Source organism: Sarcophilus harrisii, chromosome 5, assembly GCF_902635505.1.
Source record: "Sarcophilus harrisii chromosome 5, mSarHar1.11, whole genome shotgun sequence".
Taxonomy (NCBI): Eukaryota; Metazoa; Chordata; class Mammalia; order Dasyuromorphia; family Dasyuridae; genus Sarcophilus; species Sarcophilus harrisii.
This window is the reverse complement of record NC_045430.1, coordinates 281,587,534-281,601,216: the sequence shown is the minus strand read 5'-3', so window position 1 is coordinate 281,601,216 and position 13,683 is coordinate 281,587,534.

Below are 13,683 nucleotides of genomic sequence, written 5' to 3'. Positions count from 1 at the left end.
TATCTTCAATAAAATGCCCTAGTTCAGTTCTGCTCTCCATCAATACAGTCCATAATTTCCCCATTGCCTCTTTCCCGCTAGATTAGTATGGTTCTCCATATCAAATTACCAGTAGAATTGGTTTTCTGGCCACTAGAATCTTTGTCTGTTTCTCCCCTTTTGAACTGTTGATAAGAATAATAGTTTACTATGCTGATGGTTCCATGATTTCATGTATGTAAGCACATCATCCATTTGAAATGTGTTCAATTTAGCCACAGATGGAAGAACTAAAAGTGAATGGACATGTGTGTGGATTCATTCTATTCCATGCGCAGTACCCTGGTCAAGGCAAACTCATTCAAAGGACCCTGAACATGGCCACATTTAAGAAAGATCAATAACTACTGCTGAAGAAATGGTTGCCAAGGAGTGATGAGGCTCAACCATTGCTCCCTCCAGGGAAAATTCCCAGTTCCCTCTACCATGGTTTAAGGAAGTCCAGGTGGGGAATTTCCTTTTTCCAAGAGCCCTGAGTGCTTTCTACTCAGGATATCATGGAAATGGGGCTAATAAGCAGACCACCATTTTCAAATCTTTGGCCCAATGAAGAGATTAATATCTGGGTACCAAGAAAATGGTAGGGAACAGGAATATGGGGGTTCCCTGGAATGAAAGGAGGTTCAGATCTTCTAGCAGGAGAAACTCAGATCTTCCTGGAGGTGAGGGGATAGCTTATTATCATCAGTAACATATAAAACAATGAGATTAATGACAGTAGGAAATAGTGTTGTACGATAGAAAAGACATTTTCTGGAGTCAGAAACCCTGGGATCAATTTCTGCCTTTGATACATGGTACCTGAAAGACATTGAGTAAGTCACTTCCCAACTCCAGAATTCATTTTGTTCATCTGAAAAAAAAGAAAGGTTTTGCTTTATGGGCTCTTATATATTTTTTTTCTTTTCTGGATCTATAGTTCTCTCAACACCATTCACCTCTTAGGAATAATCCCTTTGTCCTTATCTCCCCCCCCTCCCAAATAATAGGGGATATTTCATACCTGAAGGCAAAGGAAGGATGTATTCCCTAAGTACATAGGGATAGACAAATGGAAGTATCACCCTGTCTCTCACTCTTTGTAGCCAACTCTATAGAAGAGGCTCATTATGCCTCTTGCTCCCACTTCCACTCCTGTTCATTTCTCAGACCTTTGCAATATGACTCTTGTCCTCCTCACTCAGCTGAACCTTTTGTTTACTGGCAATGGTTTCCATCTGGATGTTATGATTTTCTTTGCTTTTTCAGCACAGCTTTTTTCTATTATAACTCTTACCTATATGACTACCTCCTCAGTTTCTTTGTATGAATCATCATCCATTACCATCTTCTTAATTTTGTCCCCAAAGGTTCTGCCTTATAACCTTTTTTTTCCTTTCTCTGTATTTTCTCTCTTGTTGATTCATAAGCTCCCATGATTTTTGTTCAAAATTATGTGTTTAAGAGTTATTTATATCAGAGTAACTTGTGATTCCAAAAATTATAAAAATACAAACATCGAGCAATTGGGAACTCAATGAATACATTATGGCATATGTATGGCACATAATAGCAGAATATGATGAAAGAATAAATGATCATTTCAGTCCCCTGTGTACAAGGCAAGGTGTTCTTTCAAATCTCTAGAGTTTGATTTTCCTGTCTTCTAGATCTCTGTTAGCAAAAAGATCTTTCGGAGAGAAGCCTTATTGGAGAGCCATGAATGTCATGTTCTTTGTACCTTTCTTGGTTTACTTCAACGCTTGCCTCCCATATTTATAACATTCTCCCCTTTCTCCTTTTTCTTCTTGGAATTTCTAATTCCCTTCATAGGGTTTTCCACATTATTATTTTTTTTTTATAAAAATAAACCAAAACAAAATAGCACAGTGCCAGGCATTTAGTAGGTGCTTCATAACTGCCTCCTCCCTCCCTCTTTTCCCTTGTCCATTTGATTGCTTTTCATTTAGTTGAATCTGTTTCTGTTTCTCTTTCATAGTAGACTATAAACCCATTTGAGGGCAAGAACAATTTCATTTTTTTTTCCTTTTTGCCTTCAGAAATTGGTACTTAGTAACCCTTATTAAATACTTCATGGTATGATAGCAAAATAATCAAATGTGCAGTTCTGCTTTTTGCGTCTGAATGTCTCTGGACATATCCACTTTCCTCTTTTCATATATCTCATTTATGAAATCATGAAGTTGGAATAGCGAATCTTTGATGGCCTTTGCAGGCTCTAGGTTCTATCTTTCTTTAAACATGACTGCTGGTCATTCTGTGTATTAGGGCCCTGATCTATAAAAGGAGCCACTAGACTATCTCAACCCCAATGTCCCTTCTACCTTTAAGCACTTGGGACTAAGGGAAAGGATATTCTCACTGGCCTTCTGTATCCTCTTCTGTAAATTAGGCATGGCATGCTTACACTGTTAGCTTCCTTGAGCACTGGTGGAGATCATAAGGATGAGAGCTGCAAAATCTGAGCCCTTTCAGGTTTGTTGCAGCTATGAAAGAAGCTTCAGCTCTTTCTGCATTCTAGTGCAGTCTATAGGGCAGCCCATTCAGTTACCTTCAGCATGTGCTTCCACATGTATGTAACATGTGCCTGACACCCTATGCTCCAGCTAGCTAAGTATCAGCAAGGGCCTTCCCTCTGGGTTTAGATTGCAGAAAGAAGCTGGCACTAGTCTTAGGAGGTAGGAAGCTGAATAATTGAAAGGTGGAGGCTGATGAATGCATTAGAAAGAACATTTTGTGATGGGACTGGCTTTGCTTCTTAAACATGTTTTATTGGGGCCCTGATCATTATTTTGTCAACAGACTCACAATTTATTTCTAATTTTGCTCTTTCATGACTCAAATTTGTGGGAAGCTGCATAAGAAAAGGGATGCAGACAGGGCAGAATATCTTTGCAGTTTTCTCTGAGTTCAATTGATAGGGTGTCGAGAGACAGCTTTAAAAATGGTTTATTAAGTGTAGTTAAACATTAGCCTGTCTAGAACGAAACATTATCTTCCTTCTATTTTTTTTTCATTTATTATCTGTACATTTCCATGAGGATGAGGGGGAAGTGGAGGAATATAGTGACAATGAGGACAGTGACTTTCATTTACATAATAGCTTAAAATGTATAAAGTCTGTTTATAAAGTGTATTTATCCCTTACCTCATTTGAGCATCACAACAAGATAATTACTATAGGCAATGTCATTCCCATCTTACAGATAAAGAAACTGAGCTAGAGAGAATTTGAGCATCTTATCTAGAGGAATACAACTCATCAGAGATTGAAATAGGATTCCAACTCATATATAAGATCAGAGAATGAAAATCACAACTTATCTCAGACACTATCAGATCCAACCTCTTCATTGGATAAGGATAAAACTAAATACTCAAGACTGTCACCCAGGTAAGGATTGGATATTTTTTTCCCCCAAAGCTGGGCCTGCTCTAGAATACCCCACACTAGGGATCTGGAGTGAAAAGCTACCTCTTTCCATTTCTAGAAAAGCATATGAACTGATAGACACCAAATAAATGCTTTTTGACTAGACACATTAATGACAGTCACCTCACAGTTCTTTAAGGTCAGACAGCCCAGGCACCAACATGCTTTTCAATATTTAATTCCCTCAGCATTTATTAAGTATTCTCTGAGTGCTAAGAAGCAAAGCTTGATCAGAGACAATCCCTAATGTCTGTCAAAGAACTTAGCTGATGGCATCCTCAAGAATCAGTCTCTTTCTATTCTGGAATTGAAAATGTGCATCTGAGCATAAATCATGGAACAAGATCTTTGCAAGTTCCTTGACCTCAGGATATGGCATATGTCATGTAGGGGCTCATGCGCATGTGCACGCACATCCACAGAGCAAACAGTACACACTTATGTTGGTGGAAAGAAGCACAGAAAATACTATGGGAGGTGCAAGGGGAGACAGCTCATTAGCAACTAGGAGAATGAGAGAAGGCTGCATGGAAAGACAGAAATTCAGCAAACAGAGCAAAGGTGTTGACTTGAGGGCCTTCTGGTAACAGGGACCATGCAAATAATTGAATGAAACTGGGGACTTACAGAGTACGTGTGGATAATACAAAGGGGTCCATTTTTTTTCCCCCTGAGACATAGAGAACAGCTTCACCTGCTGGTTGTGATGTGCAGGGATGGCTCAGATTTTAAGTGGAAGGCTATCAATCTAGAGAATGTCACTTTTTGTGGTTGTAAAAAATTGCAAACTAAAGGGGGTTACACATCAATGGGCATTGGGAAAATTATCTGTATAAATGCACTGGAATACAACTGTGCTAATAGAAATCAAGAAAGACAACTTCACAGGTTCCTGGGAGGACCTATATGGATGGTAGTAGAATGAAGTGAGCAGAACCAGGAGAATAATGTAAACAAAAACAAAGGGTGAAGACAAACAGCATCAAAAGAGCTAAGAAATGCTGACTTATGCAGTGATCAAGCAGGATTCCAGAGAACCAGAAAAGAAACTTGGCATCCCATCATTGGGCTAAGAAGGAAATGACTCCAGGTGGTGAATGGGACATTACTTATTAAGCATGATTAGTATAGCAATACATTGCCACAACATTTGTTGTTCTATTTTTTCCTCTCCCCTCTCCCTTGCCCTACAGGAGAATGAGAGAAAGAGGAAAAGAAGAGAAATTTTTGTTAATTAAAAAAATAAAGTAAAGCAAAAAAAAAAAACTCCATTTGAGATGTCAGAGATCACTTTCAAAGACAATTTATTCCCGATTCCCCCAAATATTAGTGATCATTCATTTTTGTCCCCCAATGCTTACTTGTATTTAGAGATGTCATCCTTTTAAGAAGACAAACTCCTTAAAGGCTGAGATTATAATATTTTAGTCCAATGCCCATCAGAACATTCAATGAGAACATTGCTTCAGTTTTCACTTTTCAATAAATTGGATAGGAGTCAATAGAATTGAATCTAATTGAATTAATGTGTGCCAAGGGAGGGGTAGCCAAAAAGAATCAGTGATTTCTTCTCTTCCAAAAGATCTGAACCCTTTAAATTGCTTTGGCTCCATTCTTCTGAGAGTATTAATTTTCAGTTCTTAATAATTTGTGTGCAAATCAGACAAATATCTACCAAGAACCTACCATGTACAAGACCTTAGCTAGTCAGACAAATATCTATCAAGATCTAGCCATCAGGGACACAACAGAAAGAAAAAGCCCAGCTCCTGTTCTCAGGAAGTTTCTATGGTACTCGGTTCAGTCACTGAAAGTCGGTGCCTTACTGTCGGCCCTGACAGAACAGGTGTGGGCAATACTCTTCTCCTAGAGCTGTTGGGATGTAATAAAGATGTCTTGGGAAAACATATCACGAGAAATGGTCTGTTCAGCTGCAGTGACAGGAGGCTCTGAGCTAAACCATTTGTTCAGCCCGCTATGTTGACAACACAAAGGCAGTTCAGAGGCCTTTCCCAGTAAGCAAAACCTGCCCTGGTTTCTTTTAACTCAGTTGTTAAAACAAACAAACAAAAACCCTCAATACTTGCAAATGTCCTTTCTTTTTGAAGAATAAGAATCACTTGTTGTTAAATCAGTGGCTAGTTAAGGAAAGTAGCCAAAGGATCTCTGGTTCAGGAATCTGAGGGTGACCTGGAAAGATGCCCCAAAGTCCAATGATGAAATGTATCCTATGTCATATTAGGTCTATTACCTGTTAGACTAGTGCAAGATCATCTCTAAGCATCCTACCCTCTAAAAATGATTCTACAAACAATACAGAACAATGAGGAATGGAGTCTCTGAGACCTGCATCTGTGGTACACTTGTCCAAATCACTGAGTCATCAATATGTCTGCTGACGTCTATCTCTGTGTGGGGCTGTGTTGGGGAGAGAGAGAAAGAAGTGACGAAATATAGCATCTGCTCTTATTGAACTTATAATGAAGTGTGTGTGTGTGTGTGTGTGTGTGTGTGTGTGTGAGAGAGAGAGAGAGAGAGAGAGAGAGAGAGAGAGAGAGACTGAAATAACAACAACAACAACAAGATGCCATATTTGGAATCAAGACTTTCTGCTGATTCTCAGGGAATCTTGGGGATTATCTGTTCTAACCCTCTCCTTGTAAAGATAAGCAAACAGGCCAAAGAAGATAAGTAGCAGCTTAGAGACAGTCTGTGATAGGCCTGAGGCTTCCCCCACTGCTTCCTGAGCTCTTTCTATCTTTATGTTACTTTTACATAGAAATTAGGATCCTCCAATTCTCAGCAGCTTCTTTATTCTTCCTAGCCAGCCAAATAAGCTTCTCCTATATTTGAGATCCTGTCTAGTCTTCACATATTTCTTCAGTCTCCTAAATTTCCAATCCAACTACTTCCTCATCATGAAAAACCCTTTTGCTTCAATCAATTGTGACAAATCCATTTGGCCAAGGACTGAGTGACATTCCAAGTAGTGGGAGGTTGGATGACAAATTAAATGATGGACAGAGGAGATCCTTGGAATCTCCCAGTCATATGCCTGGAATATTTATCAGTCCTTCAAGGCATGATGAAGTAGATGGTGGAGTCTGTGACTCAATAATCTCATCTTTAAGAACCTACAAAGACCAATTTCTCATGAGGCAGCTCCCTAGTCCCCACAATGGAGATATATTGCCCCCTAGAATAGGAGGGTATCCTTTCACAGAAAAGTAGCTATCTTGGTTTACCTGAAAATGTATAGTATAGTCTATACTATACTATATATTTGAGGTCACTTTAAGGGAGAGGGGAAAGAAGAGTGTAAAGATCAACTCGTTTTGCTAGTGAATGTCAGGGCTATCTTTAGCCAGGAAATTCATTTGACAGGATTTTACGGTTATTCACAGCTCATGTGGATTGTCTGCAAAAGCAGAAGCCTAAAATAAGTTCAAGAGGTTGTTTTTACTGGTGGGTTCTTTCTCTTAATATATTAATGACTGATATTAGGAGAGCACTACCCTAGATGATGACATGTCACTTGTGTTCAGACACTGCCATATTGCTCAGTAACCTCATGAAGGAGACAAAACAGATTTTTTTCTTTTAATCCTCATTTTTTTTTCTCTTTACCCATGAGAAAACAGGTTCACAGAAGCTGGGCACAGAAAAAAAATAAGGGCTCTATTTTTCTTGTGACTCCAAATGTTTGGGAATTAGGAATTTATAGGCTTCTCTCATACTGTCTGGTACCTGGGTGCGATTTATCCCATTTGCTGAAGCACTCCTACAATTTATGAACCTAAATATTTATACTGGCAGCAAATAGCACATGTTCTATTGGCTATGTAAACAGAACGATGCAGAATAGGGGACCCATGGAAGAATCTTTCTTAGGACATAGTGGGTTTCACTTCAAGAAGGTTTTAATCAAAAGGTCGGTGACATTTGTCATCATTGTTTATGCCCATTACCAAAGAAACTTTCCCTTCAGCTATCCTTTCAAATTTTGTTGAATATGAAAAGACATATTTTAAAAAGAATCCACTCAAGTTTATATTTGACAGGGGCAGCTAAATGGTACAGTGGATGAAGGGCTAATCCTGAATTCAGGAGGATCTGAGTTCAAATCCATCCTCAGACATAACACTTCTTAGCTGTGTGACTCTGGTCAAATCACTTAGTCCTGATTGTCTTAAAAAAAAGACTATTTTTCTTTTGTTTTATTTTCTTGATGGCTTCTATTATTGCATCAAGTATAAATTTGCTTCATTGCAATGCTTACAACCTTACTGCTGTTCCTCAACCCCGAGATGACCTTCCATTTACCTGCTATATTTCTCACATACTTTGTTGTTAATGTATTTTTTTTTCTTTTCCATTATATGGGGAGGTTCTTGAATTCTTGGACTGTTTCTGCCTTTCTTTGTATTCCCAATAATTAATTTATCCATATGTATGCTATATACCTTGCATATAATTAACACTTAATTAATGGCTCTTTTATGTAAATATATTCAAAATTGTTCTCCAGTAATAAATATTTCAATCTTAGAAAATCTGATGGAGTCTGATTCTCTCTTGTATTACTTGTCATGCCATGTGTTATGCCTTGCCCATTCCATTTGAAGAAACTGAGTCCCAGATGGAGGAAGGGACTCAGTTTTTTTTTTTTTTTTTTTTGAATCTTAGCAATGGAGGTGCCTGGCTTGCACCAGGAGACCTGCCTTGCCAAGAAGGAACAGGTAGGACCTCTGATAGGCCTGTAGCTTTTGCTCATGACTGCTAACTCATCTTTTGTAGCAGTCCTCAGATAGTAGGTGAACTTCTGTTTTTCTGACTCCAGGTTTCACACATTGATTGTGCTACCTACTTGTTTTTCACTTACTGAAGACATTAGATGAAAGAATATGCCATTCGCTTCTATTATTCCTGAGTCTTTGTGACTCTATTTGGAGTTTTCCCAGCAAAGGGAATTAGAAAAAGCAATTAGAAAAGGTTGAATTTCTTTCACCAACTAGCTTTACAGTTATGATAACTGAGGCAAATAGGGTTAAATGACTTGCCCAGGATTACACAACTGGTAAGTTTTTGAGGTCAGATTTGAATTCTTGAAGATGAGTCTTGCTCACTCTGGGTACAATCCTTTATACATTGCACCATAAGCTTGTCTTTCAGAACATCATAAGGCAAAATGTTTGCTCCTTTATATTGGTAGCTACTAAACCTTGTGTGATCCTGACTGTGACTTCATGGTATTTGAATGATTCTTTTTTTTCTGGTTGCTTATTGCATTTTCTCTTTTACCTGGGAACTCATGGATATTTTCATTTGGAGATTACTTTAAGAAGATGCCTGGTATTTTCTTTCAATTTTTACTTTGTACTTCAATTCTAAATTATTTGGGCAGTTTTCCCTTACAATTTCTTGAATTATAAAGTTTGTTTGTTTGTTTGTTTGTTTGTTTAAATCATGGCTTTCAGGTAATCCAATAATTCTTAAATTCTTTCTCCTCAATCGGTCATTTTTTTCGGTAAAATATTTATTTTTACATTTTCTTCTATGTTCCCCATCCTTTTGACTTTGTTTTATTGTTTCTTGATGTCTTATAGAGTCTTTAGTTTACACTTGATCCATTATAATTATTAAGGAGTAATTTTTTCAGGGAGATTTTGTACCTCTTTTTCCATTTGATAAGTTCTGCTTTTTTAAAAATTTATTTTTTTCAGTATTTTGGTGGCTCTTTTAATCATCTGTTAATTATTATTTCTTTATTTTCTTATACCACTTTCATTTTTTTTAATGTTTCTACCATTCTTATTTTTAAAATATATATATTTTTTCCTTTCTTGAGTTATTTTAGGAACATTTATTGGACTTCTGTTCAATCTGTTTTTTTTTTCTGAAACTTTTTAGGTGTTTTAAAGTTCCAGTTTTCTTCTGACTTTGTGTCTTGAGTTTATGTTTTTTATTCTCTATTATTATAGAAGCTTTTCATAAGCAGTTTTATTGTTATTGTTTGCTTATTTTACCACCTCCGTACTGTCTTTGAAGTTCATATTAATATTTGCCTTACCTCACCTCTTGGGTAGATGACCAGATTTTGTTGTTTCCAAGTGGGTGTGTTCAAGAATAAGCCTGGTTATTGTCTCCCTTTTCCCCTCTCTTCTGGTTCTCATTGAAGTGAGGTCCCTACTTCCTCATGATTATGACCCCTCTTATCTACCCTGGATTGTGACAGGAATGATGTAATCAACTACAGAGCTTCCAGATCACAGCATTCTCTCTCCCCCCCCCCCATTGCTGGCACAGGAGTCCTTAAGAATCTCTTTCTGAAGAGGTATTCATTTGCCTCACCATCTTTGTGGGTTAATTGCATTAAATGTTTCTGCTATTGTAGCTGTCATTTTCAAAACTGGCAGCCAGTTGTTAATTCTGTCATAATCCATAACTCTGCTCCTGGCCAGCTTGTATCTCACTGTCTGTTGACCTATATCTCTGTCCTTCTAAGCTGCCTTGGGGGTAGAACTCGCTCTGATTTTTGTTGGCTTTCCTGTTCTCAATTCAATTTGTTATTTTCCACAGTCACTTTTTGGAGATTTTTTGAGGGAAGTTTTACATGGTGATACTTCACTTGTTATCTTGACCATCCTTCTAGATTCTGAATGGGTTCTGCAATTAATGGAAATATCACTTCTCTAATCATAGATGCTTTGACCTTTTTTTTTTTTTTTTTTTTTTTGGCTCCCACTGGATTAATATTTTAGTCCCTAAGAAATGTTTAATTTTTTTTAAAGATAAACTTTTGTTAACTCACTTTATTACCTTAGATTTATGGAATCAATTTTCTGAACCCAACTTTAAAATTACCTCTATTTAAATTTATCTCATTAGCCCACCCAGTGTTCTACCCCAGCAAGATAACCTTTAAATCCTGACTTCACTGTCTAGTTTTGTATCTAGATATCTCAGGTCTGGATAATTTGCATATTTGATAAAAAATGACCTCTCTGCCTGTAAAAAACTCATCACTGAATTGTTAAATACCACAAGGCTGAGAACTCAGCATAGAAGAATAGCCCTAGAGACTGCTTTCAAAGTTGATGTGCAACAATTCACTGTTTGAATACCACTATATAACCAGGTATTTTTATATTCTGTGCTATGACTCTATGATTTACATCTTTCCAAATTTCCAGAGAATGATGGGGTTTTTCCTATGGTTTACTATTTTTTTCCCTGAAAGCATTCCATTCATTTATTAGATTAACAACTACCAGAAAAAAAAAGAAGAGGAAGAAGAAGAGGAGGAAGAAGAAAAAAAGGAGGAGGAGGAGATGAAAGAAAAAAAAGATCATATCCATGTAAGGTGGTAACATTTTTTCTAGTTGAAGCCATTCTGACTTTGTCATCATCGATGTGGAACAAAAACTTTAACCAGTTCTTCCTGCCTCCTTTGTCAAAACTTTAATCACCACATAAATATGTTAGAATCAAGTTACAACAGATCATTTGCAAATAGTCCCTATGGACATTCAGGATAGCTTCTTTAACTTTGCACATATCATAGTTCTTCTGAGTTAATTCAATTCTTCTTTGCTCGTAGAGCACAGCATCTTCTCTGATGAGGGCACACCATCCTGTGCCAATGTCTCCCATGTAATACAATCAATTCTAAAGTTTTAGAGAAAGAGCTTGAGAGTTTTTTTGCATTGCTTTTTCTAACCATCTTTTGAGCTCTTGCCATGTATGAGTTCTTCATAAAGTGGAGGGAGTATTGATGAATGATTTTTTTTTTGTTTGAAAATGATTGTGTACTAAATGCAGCCTCCAAAGCTGAGATACAATAATATACAGATTGATTTTCTGCTTCTTGTTCTAATTTTGGCCTAACAATTAACAAGGAAACATAAATCCTCCATCAGCCAGCACCACACTATCCATATGTAAACCATTACTCACGGCAAATTGTGAAGTCTTAAATGCTGTTCTCTTACCTTGGCAGTATACTTTCCAGAGATGTCCACACTGATAATAAAATCCTCCTATCTCCCTGTGTAGCTGGTCATGTAGATGAACATGATAGTTTATTCTTGACTGGGACCCACCCTAATGTTTCCTCAATTTTCTAGATCCCATCCTTACTTTTATTCTCCCTTTCCCTCCACCTTTAAGGCCATCTTGCTTAAAACAAATTGCTTAATCATATTTGATTTAACCTATGAGCCATTTCACAGCAATAACTGGCAACTTTTAATATGTTGCAATAATATAACAATATAACTTTTAATATAATACAATAAATGGCATGATAAATGTCTCACATAAATTCTCCCAATTTTGATGCACTCCCTTATTCTCTAGTACCTGCACATTTGATTTACTTCATACTTCTTCAATCACTGTTCTGATTTTGACCATTCATTAATCACATATTTATTAATAAAATTTTAAATTTTTCCAAGTGAAACTTACTCTACCATAATGTGGAGATTCTATTTTTTCTTTTATTTAACAAAAACAGGTTTGCTATTTTTTAGACCAACAGTAATTCTCTTATCATCCATGAGCTTACAAATATACTACTATTAGCTCATCAATCACACCCATCTTTTCCTTCAGTAACAGCTCTGCCCCATGTTAATTGATTTGGCTCTGGGGACAAACTCATGAATGAAGGAAAGCCCCTTTGTGAATTTTGATACTAATTTCATATTATCTTGTTTTATTCACTCCTTTCCAACCATCCTTCTTGATAAACAAAGAAATGAAAAGGAAAGTGGGAGTAAGATAGCTTCAACTTCTCTCTCTTGTCAGTTTTTATCATCCCAGGAAGTTATGCTTTTTTATTTGAGGGTCATTTAAGCATATTCTATTTTAAATCTATAGAAGATTTTTTGATGAATGTGTTAGTATAGAGCTTGGAATTTCCCTCTCCCCAGTAATTTCTATGTTGCTACTTCACTTTAAACTAAATTAGTTTGTTGGTTATTGATCAGATAATTTCCCCTGCTATCTATAAAGTAGACAGTTCTCATTAAATCTTTTTCACAAGCAAGGTTTTTATTCTTTTGGGAAAAAAAAAAAAACCTTGCATTCAGCTATGTGGGCATTTTAAGGCCCTAAGCAGTGTCTCTATGAAGTATGTGCTTACCTTTTTCTATGCTCTGATTGTGAGGTTAAGTGTTACACAGAAACAAAGTAAAGAAAGCCCCACATGTTAGAACTAAAAAAGATCAGGATGAGAGAGTTGGAAAAATTTGTAAGAGCTGGGGTCCTCCAAGCAATTCATCCTTTGGCATAAAGCTTTGCCTTTTCTATGTATATCCTTTTAAAAATAAAGTGATGGGGGGGGGGTTGGAAAATCAGGGAAGGTGGCAGAGTAGATAAACATTTCTAAGCTCTCCAGATTAAATATATTTTATGACCAAAACAAAATAACACTTTAAGGTGAACAAGAATAGCAAAAATAAATAAGAGTTGGGGCAGAGCAGTGGTCCTCTTGGGACATCTGGAGAAGACCCAAGGAATGAACCAACATAAGTTCAGCGTTAGTTATTTGTAAACACCCCCAAGCTTTCTCTCCAGAAACAACAAACAACAAGCCCTTAGGCTAATTAATTACCTCACAAACAGGGTGGGAGTTCAAGCATTGGAGTAGGAGAAGATTGATGAACTTTCTGGTACAGAATGATACCAAACCTAGCTATACACCAAGATGTGGTTCCTGAATACTACATTCTAGGTCCAGAGATGATTACAACAAGCTACTAAAATGAAAACAAACAAAAAAAAAGCAAAAATGAGCAAGCAAAGGATAAAGAACAAAATGCTAAAATAAGATGAAGTTAAAATATTCAGGCAAAGGAGAAAGAACCCAATAATAAGCTATTGTGACTAGAAAAAAAAATACTAGAGTTCATCTTCAGAGGAGGATATTGAAACAAAAAGGGGCTTTCTTTCTCCAAAGAGTAACATCAAATGATCATCTGCTTAGGAAAAGATATTGGATCTTTAAAATTCAAAGATAAAAGACTTTAAAAATCAAATAATATATATATATATATATGTATATATATATATATATATATATATATATATATATATATATATATATTTCAATATTATGGAGTCACAATTAGAATCACACAAGCCCAAGTATCTGCCACACTAAAACACCACAGGTCTTGAAACATCATAAATTGAAGAGCAAAATA